General features: G+C 47.0%; 1 long non-coding RNA gene across 1 annotated transcript in view; it reads right to left on the bottom strand.

Annotated features, from left to right (window-relative positions):
• Positions 1 to 18,639, bottom strand: part of LOC309841656 — a 963,915-nt gene extending 945,276 nt beyond the window's left edge. Inside the window, exons 1-2 of the long non-coding RNA XR_014299227.1 lie at positions 17,475 to 18,639; positions 16,466 to 16,716 (exon numbers count right to left, since the gene is read on the bottom strand). This is a non-coding gene — a long non-coding RNA (uncharacterized lncRNA). The remainder of the gene's footprint in view (positions 1 to 16,465; positions 16,717 to 17,474) is intronic.
• Positions 18,640 to 19,182: the final 543 nt, after the last annotated feature.

Genomic DNA, 19,182 nt, shown 5'->3' with positions numbered 1-19,182 from the left:
AGACTGAAACCCAACAAATTTTTTTAAAAGATTTATTTATTTTGGGGTGCCTGGGTGGCTCAGTCCTTGAGTGTCTGCCTTCCGCTAGGGTCATGATCCCAGGGCCCTGGGATTGAGCCCCACATCCAGCTCCCTGCTCAGAGGGAAGCCTGCTTTTCACTCTCCCACTCCCTCTGCTTGTGTTCCCTCTCTCACTGTCTCTCTCTCTCTCTCTCTCTGTTAAATAAATAAATAAAATCTTTAAAAAAAAAGATTTATTAATTTTTTATGGGGGGGGGTGACCAAAGGGAGAGAGACTCTAGCAGACTCCTCTTAGCTCAGAGCCCTACTTGGGGCTCAATCCCACAACCTTGAGATCATGACCTGAGCCAGATCAAGATTAACCAATTAAGCCAAATTAACCCACTGAGACACCCAGGAACCCCCCCCCCCAACAAATTTCTTTTGAAGCAGGCTCTATGTGCAGCATGGGGCTCAAACTCACAACCCCGAAATCAAGACTTGCATGTTCTATGGACCGAGCCAGCCAGGTGCTCCAGAACCCAACAAATCTTGATTTGAATCCTAACTCTTTTACCTCCTTAACATGGGAAAACTAATTTATATCGCTTAACCACAGTTTCCCTATCTGTGAAAGAATTATAACCCAAGTCTTTCAGGTAGGTACTGAGCACAACAGTTACTTTATTTTATTTTTTGTTTTTTCTTAAGATTTTATTTATTTATTTGACAGAGAGAGACACAGGGAGAGAGGAAACACAAGCACGGGGAGTGGAAGAGGGAGAAGCAGGCTTCCCACTGAGCAGGGAGCCCAACGCGGGACTTGATCCCAGGACCCTGGGATCATGACCTAAGCCAAAGGTAGATACTTAACAACTGAGCCACCCATGAGCCCCTATTTTATTTTTTTTTAATATTTATTTACTTATTTGACAGAGAGTGTGTGAGCTGGGGGAAGGGGCAGAGGGAGAGGGCGAGAATCCCCAAGCAGACTCCCTGCCAAGCGTGGACCCCAACTCAGTGTTCAATCTCAGGACCTGGAGGACCACGACCAGAGTCGAAATCGAGAATCAGCTGTCCAACCAACTGAGCCACCTGGGTGTGCCTATATTTGTGTTAATCAGTAAACATTTATGCCTACATACGACATGCCAGGCCCTCTTCCAAAGCATGTATAGTATCCCAGGACTGCTTCTAGATGCTGAGGATAGAACGATGACAAAACCAAGCCCCAGCTCTCCCAGAGTTGACGTTCAGTCTGGTGTGATTACAGAAATAATTACAGCCAACACACACCCAGCACTTACTCTGGACCAGGCACTGTTCTAAGCACTTCACCTGTATAAACTCATTTAATCCTCACAGCATTATGAGGTGAGAGCTGTTACTCTCTCCAGTGAACAGAGGAGGAAACTGAGGACAGAGGAATTAGGCATCCCATTCTTTGGGTCTCTCCGAGGTTACACAGCTTGAAAAAAATGGTAGAACTGAGACCGCTCTGGCAGTGTGGGCCCAGATTTTGGTGTCTTGTTCACTCACTCTCCACGTCCCTGATGGGAAAGGGTGGGGGCTTGGACCAGAGGCAGTAGCCATTATTAACCTCTGCGTTAGTGTTGGCCAGTTCAGCTGCCTGGAACCATTTGCAGTGTCCCAACCCCTGCTGCTCGGGGCTAGCCTTGTAATATGTGGACGGACTTACCCTAAAAAAAACTGTTGCTAGGGGCACCTGGGTGGCTCAGTGGGTTAAGCCGCTGCCTTCGGCTCAGGTCATGATCTCAGGGTCCTGGGATCGAGTCCCGCATCGGGCTCTCTGCTCAGCAGAGAGCCTGCCTCCCTCTCTCTCTCTCTGCCTGCCTCACCATCTACTTGTGATTTCTCTCTGTCAAATAAATAAATAAAATCTTAAAAAAAAAAAAAAAACTGTTGCTGTCTCTCTGAAATTCAAATTTAACTGGGCATCCTGTATTTTGATTTGCTGAATCTAGTGATCCTACTTGGGGTACAGAAGAGATGGCACACAGGGGCCAAACATCTGATGGCAAGCCGGACGGAAGTGAGACAGGAAGAGGTCCCAGAGCATCAGGGAAAAAGACTGGGTGAGGAAGATGGGATAGATGGGCAGGAGTAGAGGAAGTGAGGGGAAAGCAGGAGCGATTTTGTCTTCAGTCTGCCCCTTTCCTGGGGCCCCTGGCCCTCTTCCTTTCGCTTCTTACAGGAAACGATTCCCTATCAAGTGCATCGTTTCCGCTTAAGGACTGAGTGGTGACTATGCTTTCCCACGAACAAGTTTCACTTCATATGTCCCCTCTCCCAAAGGTACTGGAAAAGCCATGGTGGGTCATGCTGGAAAAAGGAAGCCCAGAGAACAGCCAGGCCTGGTCTGGGCAGTTTGGGCAGGTCAGCTTGCCTACCTATGTTGTAGTGACAGCAGTCACTCCACAGAGAGACATGGAGACCAAACCATCGCCTACAGGGCAGTGATTCTGCTATAGCCTCAGCTCACAATTTCCTCTGTTTCCCTCTAGACTCCAGCCCCAACTCCTTCAGTTGCCCTGCCACAGGGCCTTTGAACACGCTGCTCCTTGTACTTGAAACTATCTTCTCTCTTCCTCAAACCAGTGTATCTCCACAATCACTTCCTCCAGGACATATTCCTTTGCCTCCCTGTTATACACACTCATAGCAATGGATACTTCTCACAGTTGTCCCTTTCCATGTGTTTATGTGATTATTTGATTAACACCTGGCTCTTCAATTAGACAGTAAGCTCTGAGAGGGCAGGGGTCGCATCTTGGTTCTTCATGGTCTTCCTGGCACCTGACACACTGCCTGGCACATAGTAGGTGCTCAAAGAGGCTAAGTGATATTCCAGCATCATCTGTGTATGAAATGGTAGTAAATCCAGGACTCAGACCCAGGCAGTCTAACCCCACACTCTGAGTAGTGGATACATGCTAGCTATTATTATTAATAATAATAATAACGGTGTTAGAACAGGCTGTTCTGGGCGGTCACTTGAGGTGTTTGTTAAATGAATGACTCATAAAAGGGCTTTGCTGGACACAAATGAGGTTATTATTTTGTATCCTGTTGGAGAGATTTTTCTGGCATGGAGCAGGGGTACTGAACTGAGAGGGGCCGAAGGCTGGGTTTTGGGTCTCTCTAAAGAGAGCCTGGCCTTGTGCTTGCTATAATAAAGAGCAGAAGGCATTGCCTCAGGGAGACGGTCTGTCATTATACTTTCCTAGCCTTTCTGTAGAGGAGGGTGTTGGCACACGTGTCTCCAGGCAGCAGGTGGAACACAATGAGAAGGATAATCATAAAGGCAGTCACAGTCCTCTTTGACAAGTGATTACAAGAGGCCCGAGCTTGGCTAAGTATTTAAATAATAATAACCAACTAGAAGGGCTTATTGGGAGAGTACAATAGGGCCTGCTTGGAGCTGTTTAAAGAAAGAGCTCATCCAATTGTCCCAACACCACTATGAGATTGAAATCATTGTCCCCATTTTTCAGAGGGGAAAACTGAGGCACATAAAGGGACAGAATTGTCCATGGTCAGACAGCTGGTAAGTATTGCAACTGGACTGAGAACCTAATTCTCTCAGACTCAAAGACTCACTTCATTACACGGTCAGCCCAGAACAGGAGCTCAGGGGTACCCAGGGTACAGACAGCGGGTAGCAGTGAACAGGGAAGGGGGTAGAGTCTCTCGTCTGCTCCATCCAGGTCTAGGGGGCTGGAGGTGCCATCACTCCCCTGCTTGAAACCCTCATGTGGCTCCACCATCACATTTCAAACAAAATCCACAGATTTTGCTGGGCCTGCAAAGCCCTACAGGACCCGGCTCCCTGCTGCCTGGGGCATCTCCTCTCCTTCAGCTTGCTCAGTGCCTTCCTGCCACCAGGCTTCCTTCCTGCTCATTGACATGCAAGGCAGCACCCACCTCAGGCTTTCTCTCCTGCTGTCCCCTTCATGTGGAAGGTTCTCTCCCTTCATTCATACCTCTGCTCAAATGTCACCTCTTCAGAGAGAACTAGCCCCTTCTAAACCAGCTCCCCAGCAACGGCATCACCTACGTTATCTTGTTTTCACTGCACGCCTCTCCACCAGCAGCAGTCGCACTGCCCATTTACCTGTTTGCTATTGTTCGTTGCGCCCAGTAGAATAAAGTTCCACGAGGCAGGGCTTATCTGTTTTGTTTACCGTTGTATCCCAGGATACATCTGGCATATGGCAAGCCCTCAAACATACTTATGAATGGAGCCACACCAACCTGGGCTCTCATCCAGGCTCTGCCCCCTTCTAGCTCTGTGACTCGGAACATTTAGTTAAACTTGGTTTCTGCATCTCTAAGCCAGGGGTGTCTGAATTAAGTTAGATCGGGCAATAAAATATCTGTGTGGTGCCTGGCACATGGTAGGTGCTCAAGAGAAACCATACAAACAACCATAGCCTTTCTCCCCTCCTCCCTAATTCTTCCCCCTGGAAAGGAAGGGAACGCAGGAGGCTCGGACTTGGAGAGTTCACTGGATGTGTTCTCCACCGGTGTGAGATGAAGATGTGAGAAGAGGCTTCGGTTTAAAGGCACTCCCGTGACCGTGGTCACAAGGCAGGGAAAGAATGAGGCCAGAGATGTAGTCGTCAGAAAGGAAGAGGAGGAACAGGAGTGTGCAGGTGGGACGGTCTCCTGGAGAACTGGCTGGGGGCTCTCCTGCTGCCCTGGAGCCTGGGGATGAGGCAGAAGCTTGCTGCTATTAGTTGGAAAGGATGGAAAAGGAATTAGAGTTCGAGGGACAAAAGAGGAAGCAGTGGGTCATCTGTAGATACTCATCAGAAACCAGCTATGTGCCCGGCACCGCTGTGGCCACTGGGGATACAGCAGAGGAGGAGAGGGAGAGGGTTCTCTGCCCTCTAGGATAGGATAGGGATGGGTAAAATTACGGCCCACGGGCCAAACCTGACCTACTATTTTTGCACACCTGTGCGCTAAGGATGGTCTTTACCTTTTTAACTGATTGAAAAAAATCAAAAGGGGCGCCTGGGTGGCTCAGCTGGTTAAAGCCTTGCTTTTGGCTCAGATCATGATCCCAGCATCCTGGGATCGAGTCCCGCATCGCATGGCATCGGGATTTCTGCTCAGCAGGGAGCCTGCTTCCTCTTCCTCTCTCTCTCTCTCTCTGCCTGCCTCTCTGCCTACTTGTGATCTCTGTCTGTCAAATAAATAAAATAAAATATTTTAAAAAGAAAAAAATCAAAAGAAGACTATTTCCTGACCCGTGAAATTTATATGAAATTCCAATTTCTGAATCCACAAATAAAGTTTTATTGGCACACAGCCAGGCTGCGTTTATGTGTGGTCTAGAGCTGCTTGGCACTACAACAACAGAGTCGAGTAGTTGCAACACAGACCATATGGCCTGGAAAGCCTGAAATGGCTTTTTTGCGTTTTTTGGGGAGAGGGGGGGTAGTTTGTCAACCTCTGTTTTGGGACCTTCCATTCTCTCTGGAGAGACAGTTAAGGAAACAGTAAGTGGGTTTCAGGGGGCATCTGGTAAGGGAGCCAGTTCCTGCCTCAGCCACCTACCCCTGGAAGGGAAGTACTCCGTCCAGCTGGACTACATTACAGCTCAGAGGCGCTGGGGTCATTGTCATCAGCTCTCCGCCTCTGGGCCAAGAGGAGTGAGCCTTTTCCTGAAAAAAAAAAAAAAGAAACATACTCAGTGATCTGCAAACTCCAGCACTACTGGATCCCCTTCTTTCCTAGATCCTCAATGCAAGAACAGCACCTCAAAGGAATGTCCCCTTTGTCACCAAGGCCTGCCACCTACGAGTCTCCTCCCACACTACCTCATGGAACCCTGACAAGGATTAGGCATGGGTTGGGATTATTGTTCCCATTTCACAGACAAGGAAACTGAGATTTAAAGTAATTACCGGAGTTACCCAGGGCCACACAGCTTGAAACAGCTTGCAGATCCAGAATTAAAAAGGAGTGGAGTGTCAGCTTTGAAAGGGCCTTCAGGATTGTCTTAGTGAGCCGTGGAAAACTGGTGGCCTGGGGCTGAGGTGAATCAGGTAAGGGTGGTGGCAGGTCCTTCGTGTGCAAGACATAAGGCTTGCATTGTCTGTGGAGAACTTAAAAACATGAATGAAACTGGGTAGGTCTGCTTTTTATTATCACCCTGCCCTGGTACCTCCAGACAATGTCGGGGATAAAAATGCTCCCTCCTGAAGAGATCTTTCTGTTAGTCTAAGTTCTAAATCATTGCTGTGATTATTAAGAGTTTTAAGAATATAATATATATGGAGGCTTCAAATTAGTACATTTATGTTACCTAACCTTTGATAAATAATATATGCTACAATGGGAGCTAATTTGGAAAGCTATCCCCCCTACACAGTTGACCCTCAGCATGTGCCTTCAATTTGAGACTTCCTAGCAGCTCAGAAGTACTGGAGTCGCTTCAAGAATGTTTAGGTCCCCCTGTCTCTGTGTATAAGCAGATTTGAAATCAACAATGATGGTACAGTGACTGTAAAAAATGAAGGAACAGAACTTGAGCTACTGCAATTCTTTCATTCTCTGTGCTGCTCATTCTTTGAACCCTGCCCTGTTGCCCCTTTTGGAGGCCCTTTTTCTTGTGTATATGTACATGTCCTTTCTATTAAAAATAATAATAATAATAGTAATGTAACTAAAAAAATATTGGTCCATTACTTTTTTCTCTTTCGTTTTGTAATTTTTTTTTTTTTAATTTTGGTTGTCTGGGTGTGTATATGAAGTCAATAAAAGGAAATTTTTTTTTAAAGATTTTATTTATTTATTTGACAGACAGAGATCACAAGTAGGCAGAGAGGCAGGCAGAGAGAGGGAAGCAGGCTCCCGGCCGAGCAGAGAGCCCAATGAGGGGCTCGATCCCAGGACTCCAAGATCATGACCTGAGCTGAAGGCAAAGGCTTTAACCCACTGAGCCACCCAGGCGCCCAATAAAAGGAAATTTTTACCGTGTTTCTTTTCTGGCCATTATTATTTGTTGTGTTTCACAATTATTATTGGAGAAAATTCTGTCAGGTTGTGGTTAAAAAAATGATCCAATCTGGGAGTCAGATACACACTAGGTTTACCATCGACCTGAAAACAGAAGAAGACCCACAGACAATGGCATTATCTTTTCAATTATGATCATCATTATTATTTTACTGAGTACCTACTTGGTACCAGGCCCTGTTCTAAGGTTTGACATCATCTCTCTCTCTCTTTCTCTTTCTTTTGGGGGGGGATATTCAGCAAATATTTATTAATATCCTACCCTGTGTGAGCACCATTGTAGGTGCTGGAAATATGGCAGTGAACAAGGTCAAGTGCTTTTTCTCTATTACCCTTGAACCACTGGACCCGGAGGTGTTTCCTTGTGTGTCATCTCACTTTAAAAGTGAAGACAGACTCCCACAGGGCTGGGATTAGGGTAAAGTGAGTAAGGCCAAGTCATGCAGTGCAAGTTCAGATCCTGTCTTTATTTAAAATATTGATAGTTTGTTCATCGTAAATATTTATTGGATTCTTTTTGACTTTTTTAAATTAACATATAATGTATTATTAGCCCCAGGGGTACAGGTCTGTGAATCGCCAGGTTTACACACTTCACAGCACTCACCATAGCACATATTCTCCCCAATGTATTTTTGACTTTTTTAAAGCATTTATTTATTGGAGAGAGAGAAAGAGAGTGGGGGGAGGGGCAGAGGGAGAGAATCCCCAAGTAGACTCCCCACTGAAAAGAGTCTGACTTAGAGCTGTCCTATGACCCATGAGATCACAACCTGAGCTGAAACCAAGAGTTGGACATCGAATCAACTGAACCACCCAGGCATCCCTACTTTTGACTTTTTTTTTATTTTTTAAATTTTTATTTTTATTTTTTAAATATTTTATTTGTTTGAGAGAGAGAGAGAGAGGGAACACAGGCGGGTCAGGGGGAGGGGCAGAGGGAGAGAGACAAGCAGACTCCCCTCTGAGTGTGGAGCCCAACATGGGACTTGATCCCAGGACCCTGCGATTATGACCTGAGCTGAAGTCAGATCCATAACCCACTGATCCACCCAGGTGTCCCTACTTTTTAAAATATTACATTAATACATTAGTTATCTTGACTGTTGAGTTTTCAGGTACCCCCCTTAAATCTTACGCCCAAGATGATTCCTCATTAACCTCACCCTAGTCTCATCTTTGCTCATCTAACCCTTGCAGCAATCTTGTGAAGGAAGTGCAGTAATTATCCCCATTTTATAGAAAAGAAAAGTGCGGCACAGAGTGGCTAAATGATTTGTACAAGGACACACAGTCATTAAGTAGTAGAACTGGCACGTGAACATCTCTTACCTTAGATCCCACGCTCTTAATACTACTTTACATTTGTTTGGCCCACACAGGTTGCTGAATAACCCAAATAACTTACCATTGCTTTAATTTAAGATAAAAAATTAAATTAAAAATATAAAAATAGGGGCGTCTGGGTGGCTCAGTGGGTTAAGCCTCTGCCTTCGGCTCAGGTCATGATCCCAGGGTGCTGGGATCAAGAGGTCATGATCCCAGGGTGCTGGGATCAAGAGGTCATGATCCCAGGGTGCTGGGATCAAGCCCCGAATCAGGCTCTCTGCTCCGCGGGGAGCCTGCTTCCCTTCCTCTCTCTCTCTGCCTGCCTCTCTGCCTACTTGTGATCTCTGTCAAATAAATAAATAAAATCTTAAAAAAAAAAAGAGTAGGATGCCTAACCAACTTAGCCATTCAGGAGCCCCTCCAGCTTCTTTAAAAGTCTGTCAACCTGGGCTCACATTCCTGTTTTGGAAGTATCAGCAGGATGAGTAGTAGCCCTTCTTAAATCAGGCAAGGTTGGGGCGGCTGGGTGGTTCAGCGGGTTAAGCCTCTGTCTTTGACTCAGTTCATGATCTCAGGGTCCTGGGATGGAGTCCTGCATATGCGCTCTGTTCAGCAGGGAGCCTGCTTCCTCCTCTCTCTCTGCCTGCCTCTCTGCCTACTTGTGATCTCTCTCTCTGTCAAAAAAGTAAATAAAATCTTAAAAAAAAAAAAAAAACTCATCAGGCAGCCACACCCCCACCCCCACCCCACCACCCACAATTGTCTCAACAGTTTCACTGTCTTGTTGCCTGCCTGCTCCTGGGGGCATCTGGATTTGAATCCCTAATCTAATCCCTAATCCCTAATCCCATTTCACAAATGGAGAAATCCAGGCTCCATCCAGAAAAGAAGAGGTTTACCCAATGCACCTAGCACTTCTAAGACAAAGCTGGGCTCCAAGCCAGGTCCCACACAGTCCCTCAGTCACAGGAGACAATTGTGAGTGACTTCACTTTTAAAGGAAGCTTAGGAGCTCCTAGACTCCGAACGAGCTAACACTCATTCCATGAGCACCTCCCAATGGCTGGCGCTGAGACCCGCATGCCCATATCCAAACAGCTCCCAGTAACTCTGACAGGTCGACCTTGACAACCTCCATCTTACAGGTGAGAAGATACGGCTTGGGAGGTCAAGTGACATTCCTGGGATCTCACTGCAAGTTTGTGGCCAATCTGCCTAACTTTCTAGTTCACTAGCTCTTGACATAAGACCGGAGGAAGCTACCTCCAGCTTCCTTCCTGCAACTCCCACTCTTACTCTTGCTGGGATTTTCTGGGGCTGAGGCTATAGTCACCCAGACTGAATTTACTCTTTTCCAGGAGGATATTGCCACCGAGCAGCCTGAGAAGTGAGACTGAGTTGTAAAAAATACCTGCTAGGACACCTGGATAACAGTCAGTTAAGTGTCCGACTCTTGGTTCCAGCTCACGTGATTTCAGGGGCCTGAGACGAAACCCAGGTGGGGCTCCACGCTCAGCAGGGGTCTGCTTGAGATTCTCTCCCTCCGCTCCTGCCACTCAGGCTCATTCTCTCTCTCTCTCATACTCTCAAATGAATAAATAAATCTTGGGGCGTCTGGGTGGCTCAGTGGGTTAAGCATCTGCCTTCAGCTCAGGTTGTGATCTCCGGGTCCTGGGATCGGGCCCCCCATTGGGTGTGCTTAGCCAGAGTCTGCTTGTCCCTCTCCTTCCTCCACAACTCCTCTCCTGCACTCCCACTCTCCCTCTCAAATAAATAAATAAAATCTTTTTAAAAATAATAAACAAACAAATAAATAAATCTATCTTAAGGAGAAATAGACCCTGCTTTATGGGGAAGCCTGGCTGGCTCAGTGGGTAGAGCGTGCAACTCTTGATCTAGGGGTCATGGCTTCAAGCCTCACCTTGGGCATAGGATGTACTTAAAAAACATTTAAAAATAAAATCTTTAAAACAAAATACCTTCTTTATGCCAGGCGTGTGTTAGATGCTTTTCACAAGGCTTATATTCCCTTCTTTGTGTTTACCTGGATCCTCTACATTTTCCATAATGAATACGTTTTACTTCCAGTACAAGGAATTGCCTGATCACAGCCTGGAAATGAGTCTACTAACGATTTGGGGAAGTTGGGGATCAGTATCCACAACTGGCAATCGAGGAAGCTGAGACTCAGAGGATTGCCCAAGGTCACGCAGATGATAAGTGACGGAGTCAGGATGCTGCCTGAGTCCAAGGCCTGTGCTCCTTCCACTCCACGCCTCTGCCTGCCTTTTTTTCACATCTTGTTGCACAAAGGAGTTCAGGCAAATTCTAAACATATATAAGAGAAAGCAAGCATCTATCCTACTATATTTCAGGAAGATCAAATAATGAATGAGGAATAGTTCTTTATGTAAGAATTTCAACTAATGAATGCAAGAAAGAATGAAGAATTAGAAAATTACCTTTTGGGCTGCCTGAGTCAGTCGATAGAGCATGTGACTCTAGATCTCTTGGTCATGAGTTCAAGTTCCATGTTGGGTGTAGAGATTACTTAAAAATAAATAAAAATTTGGGGTGCCTGGGTGGCTCAGTGGGTTAAGCCTCTGCCTTTGGCTCAGGTCATGATCTCAGGGTCCTGGGATCAAGCCCCACATCCGGCTCTCTGCTCAGTGGGGAGCCTGCTTCCCCTACCCCTCTCTCTGCCTGCCTCTCTGCCTACTTTTGATCTCTCTGTCAAATAAATAAATAAAAATCTTTAAAATAAATAAACAAAATAGATAGCTAGATAAAAACTTGGGGTGCCTGGTGGTACAGTCAGTTGGGTGTCTCATTCTTTGTTTGGGCTTTGGTTGTGATCTCCAGAAATGAGATTCACCCCACACCCCACATGGGCAGTGGGGAGTCTGCTTAAGATTCTCTCTCCCTCTCCTTTTGCCCCTCTACCCATCTCTCTCAGGTGAATAAATAAATCTTTTAAAATAAATACATAAAATATTTTGTAAAAAGAAAAATTTTTTGTAACACCTTTTTTAAAAAGATTTTATTTATTTATTTGACAGACAGAGATCACAAGTAGGCAGAGAGGCAGGCAGTGAGAGAGAGAGGAGGAAGCAGGATCCCTGCTGAGCAGAGAGCAGATGTGGGGCTTGATCCCAGGACCCCAGGATCATGACCGGAGCCAAAGGCAGAGGCTTTAACCCACTGAGCCACCCAGGCACCCCAATTTTTTATAACATCTAATGAAATGATGGTTCATAGGTGGATGTTAAAATGAGTAGATAAAACATTGATGGGGATTTCAATGAAGAGAGCAGGCCAAGAGCCCTGACCAGCAGATCCATCAATAAAAATGTTTCAACTAAATATCATGTGCCTCCAGATATGACCTAATAATAAGTATACAGCACCACTGCCAAGAAGTTACTCTTGCCAAAATCGTTAAACCCAAACGAATCAAGCCACTAGATCTAACTTTCAGTTTACTGAAATATAAATAACAGAAGAACAAGTTAAACTACACCATTAGGAAGCAATCAACCAAAACTTCTGCGACTTGGGAAACTTCTCAGGACAATGCTCTGTTTTCTCTTACAAATAAATAGCATGAAAAAAAAGAAAAAGAGAGAAAGGTGAAACTATTACACATTAAAAGTTACTTAAGAGGAGCACCTGGGTAGCTCAGTGGGTTAAGCCTCTGCCTTCAGCTCAGGTCATGATCTCGGGGTCCTGGGATTGAGCCCCATGTCAGGCTCTCTGCTCAGCGGGGAGGCTGCTTCCACGTCCCCCACCTCTGCCTGCCTCTCTGCCTACTTGTGATCTCTGTCAAAAAAAAAGATAAAAAAAAAAAGTTACTTAAGAGACATAGCAACAAATGACATGTGTGAACCTTATCTGAATCCTGATTGGAACAAGCCAACTATTAAAGAAATTTGAAATGAACTAGGCATTCAGTGATTTTAGGGAATTTTCAAAAAAGATTTTATTTATTTATTTGACAGGCAGAGAGGAAGCAAGAGAGCACAAGAGGGGAGAACAGCAGAGGGAGAGGGAAAAGCAGGCTCTCCACCAAGCAGGAATCCCAATGTGGGGCTTGAGCCCAGGACCTCAGGATAGTGACTTGAGCTGAAGGCAGATATTTACCTGACTGAGCCAACCAGGCACCCCAGATTTTAAGGAATGTTTATTAATTTTGTTAGGTATGATAGTTATGTTTGAAACAGCCTTATCTGTTAAAGATATATGCTGAAATAATTTGGGTGAAATGATATGATGCCTGGGATTGCATTACAGGACTCCAGTGAGAGGCAAAAGTGGAGAGGTAATTAAACAAGATTATTATCAAATTATCAAAACATTGATAATTATTAAAAATAGGTGATAGGTACATGATAGGTACAGTTTATTATATTGTCTCTATTTTTATGCATGTTTGAAGTTCCATAATAGAGAGATTTTGGATTTTTTTTTTTTAAGATTTTATTTATTTATTTGACAGAGACCACAAGTAGGCAGAGAAGCAGGCAGAGAGAGAGGAGGAAGCAGGCTCCCTGCTAAGCAGAAAGCCCGATGTGGGGCTTGATCCCAGGACCCTGAGACCATGACCTGAGCTAAAGGCAGAGGCTTTAACCCACTGAGCCACCCAGGCGCCCCGGTTTTGGGGTTTTTAAAAAAGATCTTATTTATTTATTTGAGAGACGGGGGAGCACAAGTCGGGGAGGGGTAAGAGCAGAGGGAGGGAGAGAAGCAGACTCCCTGATGAGCAGGGAGCCCAATGTGGCGCTTGATCCCAGAACCCTGAGATAATAACCTGAGCCTGAGGCAGATGCTTAACGGACTGAACCACCCAGGTGCCCCAATAGAGAGTTTTTTTTTTAAAGGATTAAAGTAAATAATTAAGAGAATTAGGACAAGGAGAAAATACAGATGAAGAAATAGAAATGTTCTGAGCCTCTTAGCAGCCAAAGCAAAAAGGGAAATAAGAGTCATGGTAGCCAAATGTTATGAAAGACAATCTTATGCTTGTAGTCTTGTGATCCCCACTCAGCTGCATAAGAATGCGTCCCAGGCCTGGGACACTTCCTAACCAAGAGACAAAGAGCCCACACAGCTTGCACTGGGTTTTCACCTTGTGTGGTATTATCTTTCCTTGTCTCAAGTGCAATATGTATTCTTTTGTTTCTTCTTAGAGCATGTTTATCATATGGCATCTGGCCAACCCCACTGTTCTATCTGTTCTCTGGAAGGGGACGAGGTCCTTCCACCACAGAATGAGAAGAGTGAGCATATAGGCAAATTGCCCCACATCCACCACTGGGGGAGGTCCACTGGCCATGGGGACCAAGGCCCAAGATTGAAGGTGATCTCACTCCTTCTCTTCTCTATGTGAGTGATGCTTGACTGCATGTGTTTTCTTTGGCGACTCAAATACCAAGACAAGATGGGTTAGAAGGGTTTAGAGTTCTCCCCTGGGGATTTGTAACAGGTGCACAGTACTCTGCTCTCTTGGGATTGATAACTGATGCACAGTACTTTATTTGACACCAAGTGATATAGAAAACCACCAAACCCACATAGTCTCTTATGTATTTTATTTAAATTTTGTTAGTTAACATACTGTTCACATAAACCAACCAAAAAACTGGTTTCTGGAGTAGAATTCAGTGATTAATTACTTACATACAAAACCCCGTGCTCATCATAACAAGTGCCCTTCTTTTTTTTTTTAAACTTTATTTATTTATTTGACAGACAGAGATAGCATGTAGGCAGAGAGGCAGGCAGGGAGAGAGGGGGAAGCGGGGTCCCCGCTGAGCAGAGAGCCTGATGCAGAGCTCGATCCCAGGACCACGGGATCATGACCTGAGCCGAAGGCAGAGGCTTTAACCCACTGAGCCAGCCACCCAGGTGCCCAACAAGTGCCCTTCTTAATATCCAACACCAATCTAGCTCATCTCCTACCCACCTCTCCCCATCAACCCTTAGTTTGTTCTTTATTGTTAAGAGTCTCTTATGGTGGGGTGCCTGGGTGGCTCAGAGGGTTAAAGCCTCTGCCTTCAGCCCAGGTCATGATCCCAGCATCCCGGGATTGAGCTCCACATCAGCCTCTTTGCTCGGCGGTGAGCCTGCTTCCCCATCTCTTTGCCTGCCTCTCTGCCTACCTGTGATCTCTCTGTCAAATAAATAAACAAAATCTTAAAAAAAAAAAAAAGATTATTTACTTACTTATTTTCCAGAGAGAGAGAAGCAAGAGAGTACAAACAGGGGGAGCAGCAGAGGGAGAGGGAGAAGCAGACACCCCACTGACCAGGGAGCCCGGTGTGGGGCTTGATTCCAGGACCCCGGGATCATGACCTGAGCCGAAGGCTCTTTAACCAGCTGAACCATCTAGGCACTCCCCAAAGCCCTTTTTTCAGAAAAGATTTTATTTATTTATTTGAGAGAGAGAGCACGCTTGTGCAAGAGAGCTGGGGGAGGGGCAGAGAAAGAGAGAGAGAGAGGGAATCTCAGGCAGACTCCCCAGTGAGCGGGGAGCCTGAAGTGGGGCTCAATCCCAAGACCCTGAGACCATGACCTGGCCTGAACCATGAGTCACCTGCTTAACCAACTGAGCCCCAGACAGGTGCCCCAGAAAACAAAAGTCTTTACCAAAGTTCTGTGGAGGATACTGCACACCTCAAAATCTCCAAAATTTTTCTTCCTCAAAGTTCTGTGCTATCAGAGTAGCTCCCCAAACCTCTTCTTTCTTTTTGTTTTTTTCCAAATTCCTGGCCACCCAAATTCTGCCGGCTCACTCCCCTCCGTCTCTCCATAGCAGCTTTTCCTGAGTGGAACTGGGAGCAAATTTCTCAGGTCACTCCTCTCCTTGCTTAGGTCTGTTTCTCTCTCTCTCTGCCCTCCTTACAAAGACCCCTTAGAACTTAGTCTGGGAAGGAGGAAAAGCCATGAATATTTACATGTGAGTATTTTTGTCCTGTTGCATAGAAAAAAAGATCAGAAGGAAATACATCTGAATGTTAACAGTAAGAGACCAGCAGAGCTTCGGAATCAGGTAAAGTTGGGCGCAGGTCCAGGCTCTGGCACTTTCTAGTTGTGTAACCTTGGGCAAGCCTCAAGGGAGATATTTCTCTAACACTCAGATTGATGTTCCATGAATTACTTAGCATGTACCTGGCATACAGTAATTTTTCTGTCAGGCGCAGCTTACAAAATAAAGGAGTTATCTCAACCTGGTAGGAATATGAACTTCATTTTGTCTTTATCACTATTTTTTTGCTTTTATCGGTATTTTATTTGAAATTTTTTACATTGAAGCCTGCCAGGGAGTTTAGGTTGGTGGAGCCGGCAGATTCTTAGTTTCAGTTCAGGTCAAGATCTTGGGGTCCAGAGATCAAGCCCTACCTCCAGCTCTCCCACTCAGCAGGGAGTCTGCTTGGGATTCTCTCTCCCTCTTCCTCTGCTTACTCACAGTCATGCTCTGTCTCTCCAAAATAAATAAATAAAATATTTTTTTAAAATTAAAAAAAATTACAACGAGCACACATTTGCATTTTTTAAAAAGATTTTATTTATTGATTTGACAGAGAGAGATCACAAGTAGACAGAGAGGCAGGCAGAGAGGGAGGGAGGGAAGCAGGCTCCACGCTGAGCAGGGAGCCCGATGCGGGCCTTGATCCCAGGACTCTGAGATCATGACCTGAGCCGAAGGCAGCGGCTTAACCCACTGAGCCACCCAGGTGCCCCACATTTGCAATTTAAAGTAAAATACCATAAGGATTATTATAAACATAGGCATAAACTGTTTATCAGTAGAGCGCTACATGAATTATGGGGCATTCATATTCTGAAATACTACAAACTCGTTAAAAATGTCAGTATAATGACATGGAACAAATGTCCACGGAATAGCAAGTTGCAAAACGGTATGTGTAGCATGACGCCTTTATGTATATTTTTACACACGTTAAGGATGTAAATACACAGAAAAGGTGTAAGGCCACTCAACACCATAGCTATCTCAGCAGTGAAGATGAGGGTTTTCCTTTTTTTTTAATCTATGTTTTTGTAAGGTTTAATTTTTTAATAAAACTCATGAATTACTTTTATATAAAAGAAAACATTTAAGGTGGGGGAGTGGTGGACAGGGTTTCGCCTGGTGTTTCTCAGGCCCAACAACAGAGCATGGCAGAAAGCCAAGGACTCCAAGAGGATCAGCTCCGCAATCTTGTCACTGTGCAGTTCGCTCCAGCCAGCTCCTCGGTGGGGAGGGAGGGGTTAACAGCCGCACCCCCGTCTTCAGCCCTCAAAGTCCACCCCAGCCAAAGTCCTCTTTTGCAAAGGCTGCAACAGAAAGAAGCTAGTTGGGGTTGCTCTCTCCTGGACCCCCCCACCGGGGGCCCAAAGGCAGGGGGAAGAAAAGGCCCTGGGGGCTGGAGGTCTTTCGAGATGTGGCTTATGGCCCCGAAGACTTCTGTCCTCCCCCAAGAAGAGGAAGGACCCTGGAGGGACTGCAGGGCCTCCCCAGGTTCTCAGGGTAGGGTCCGCCCCTCAAAGGTGTGCAGGGAGGGAGCCGCTAAGTCCTCGAACACTTGGGGGACAAGCCTGAGCAGTTCCTGGAATGCAGGGGAAATAAGTGTGATGACACACCGGAGGGCCCCTATCAGCGGTCTCTATAAAACCGTCGCCTCCAGATCTAGTCCCTAGATTGAGTCCCAGGATATCCTGGCTGGTTCCGAGAACCCGGTCCGGAAGGTGGGCGGGGTTCCTGCCCCCTCCACGCCCCGCTCCGGCCCTTTTGGCCTGTGGGTTCCAAATCCCAGGCCAGCCCCGCGGCAGCCCATTCAGCTCCCAGGTTTACTCTTCCCCGAGCTCCCTCAAATCCTCTGCCCCACCCCCACCCCGTGCCCGCCCGGCCCTGGGCGGACCTCTGCCCCGCCCCCCAGTCCTGCGCCCTCCCCTCAACCCCGCGCCTCATTTCCGCATAGTTCCCGCTCCCGGCACCCCGCGCGCGCCTCGCGGACTCCGTGGCCCGCGGGAACCTGAGCCCGTGGACCCCGCCCCGGACCCCGCCCCCTCCGAGGCCCCGCCCCTGCACGTGCCCGCGCGTGGTCCGTCCGGTTCTCTGGGCCTGCAAGGGTGTCTCTGTCCCAGTGAGTCCCCGGGGCCCCGTTCGGAGGGTTGACAAGAAGGGCGTTCTGAGAAGCTCGGAGAAGATGCAGGCCCGGAGGCGGAAGCAGAGGATGGGAAGGTCCGGGGTCGGGGCAGTGAGGGCCGCAGAGCTCGAGCCCACGCCCACCTCCTTTCCTCCAGCCGGCGCAGTTAGGTCTCGCGGGCTCGGAGCCCGAGTTTGAGCCACGGTTGGCTCGGTACCCGCCAGGTGCGCTGCGCGGGATGGTAGCGAGGCGGGGCGGCCCGCGGAGCCCTGGTCCGTCTGGAGGGCGAGTCACGTGAGCTGGGGATGTCCGACCCAGGATCTGGAATCCAGGGGCCAACGGGAGGTATTGCGGTGAGCTCAGGCTCAGGGACTCCCTCACCATGGATGCCGTGACCTGTGCTGGCAGCGGTGGGGAGCCGGGCCCTGGAGGCCCAACTGCTGGGGCGCTGCCTCTCCAGCGCCGCCCACATTTGAGGAGCTCGGCTCTGCGTCGCCCCCGTGCGGCCGCAGGGAGCAGCGCCTACCTAGCACCCGGGGACCCCTCAGGGCTGGGGAAACTGACCTTAGCGACCAAGGGAGGGCCGCGGTAGGGGAGATCGGCTTTCGAGATCCCGCTCCTCCCGAACCGGGTTCTGGAAATGGGGTCGAGGTTGCCCTGGCAGTCGTTCTTTCACTGGCTACTATGAATCCTGCTCAGGACTGCGTAGGGTTTGGGTGCGGACGCTCTGCATCCGCCCCCATGGTGCTCACCTACTAGCTCCTGTGGATGAGAACGATCCCTCCCAAAGGCATCAATGCCACCAACAACCAACCAGCTTGTCCTAAGCGCCTGCTATGTGAAAAGACACAAAAATGAATAATTAAAATAAGGAGAGAACGCGTTTCAATTCGTGGCTCCCCATTTTCATAAAAACAACAAGTAACGTTTAAGGAAGGCTTACTGTATGCTATGCACTTACTAAGTACTTTTATCTGCATGAAGATATTAAATCAGCGCAGCCCTCTAAGGGCAGGCTATTTTACAGAGGTTCCTATTTAACAGATGAGGAATTTGAGGTTCAGAGAGGTCAAGTAACTTGTCCAAAGTGACACAGCTAGCTAAGGATTGAATTTCTGAGCTTTTTACTTTTTTTAAAAGAACGGTTTTTAGTTCACAGAAAACTGAGCAAAAGGTGCAGAGTGTCTGTATAACCACCCCACACACATTCTTTCCCACTATCAACATCCCACACCACAGTGGGGTATTTGTTAAAATTAATGAATCCACACTGACACATTATTATCACCCAAAGGCCAGACTTTACTTTTGATAAACCTTGGCTTTTAACAACTGTGCTGGTCTCCTGCCCTAATTGAAGACCACTTTGCTGAGGGGGCAATTCAACTGGGAGTTTGGATTATCTGTAGAATTTCCAAAGCAGGAGTAGGAAGGGCAGGAGAGCTGTATATATAAAAATGGGGAGGGATTTTCATGGTGCTTGGTGAGTTTGGCTTGAGCAGGAGGTCCCAAATTTTATTTTATTTTATTTTTAAAGATTTATTTATTTAAGAGAAAAAGAGAGAAGGGCAAGGGTGAGCAGAGGAAGGGCAGAGGGAGAGAGAATGCTCAAACCAACTCCTCACCAGTAAGAGCCAGAGAGTGGAGCTGGAGC

Source organism: Mustela nivalis (assembly GCF_964662115.1).
Source record: "Mustela nivalis genome assembly, chromosome: 10".
In the NCBI taxonomy this organism is placed as follows: domain Eukaryota; kingdom Metazoa; phylum Chordata; class Mammalia; order Carnivora; family Mustelidae; genus Mustela; species Mustela nivalis.
Note: the sequence above shows the minus strand (reverse complement) of the source record. Positions and strands in the feature narration are given on the sequence as shown.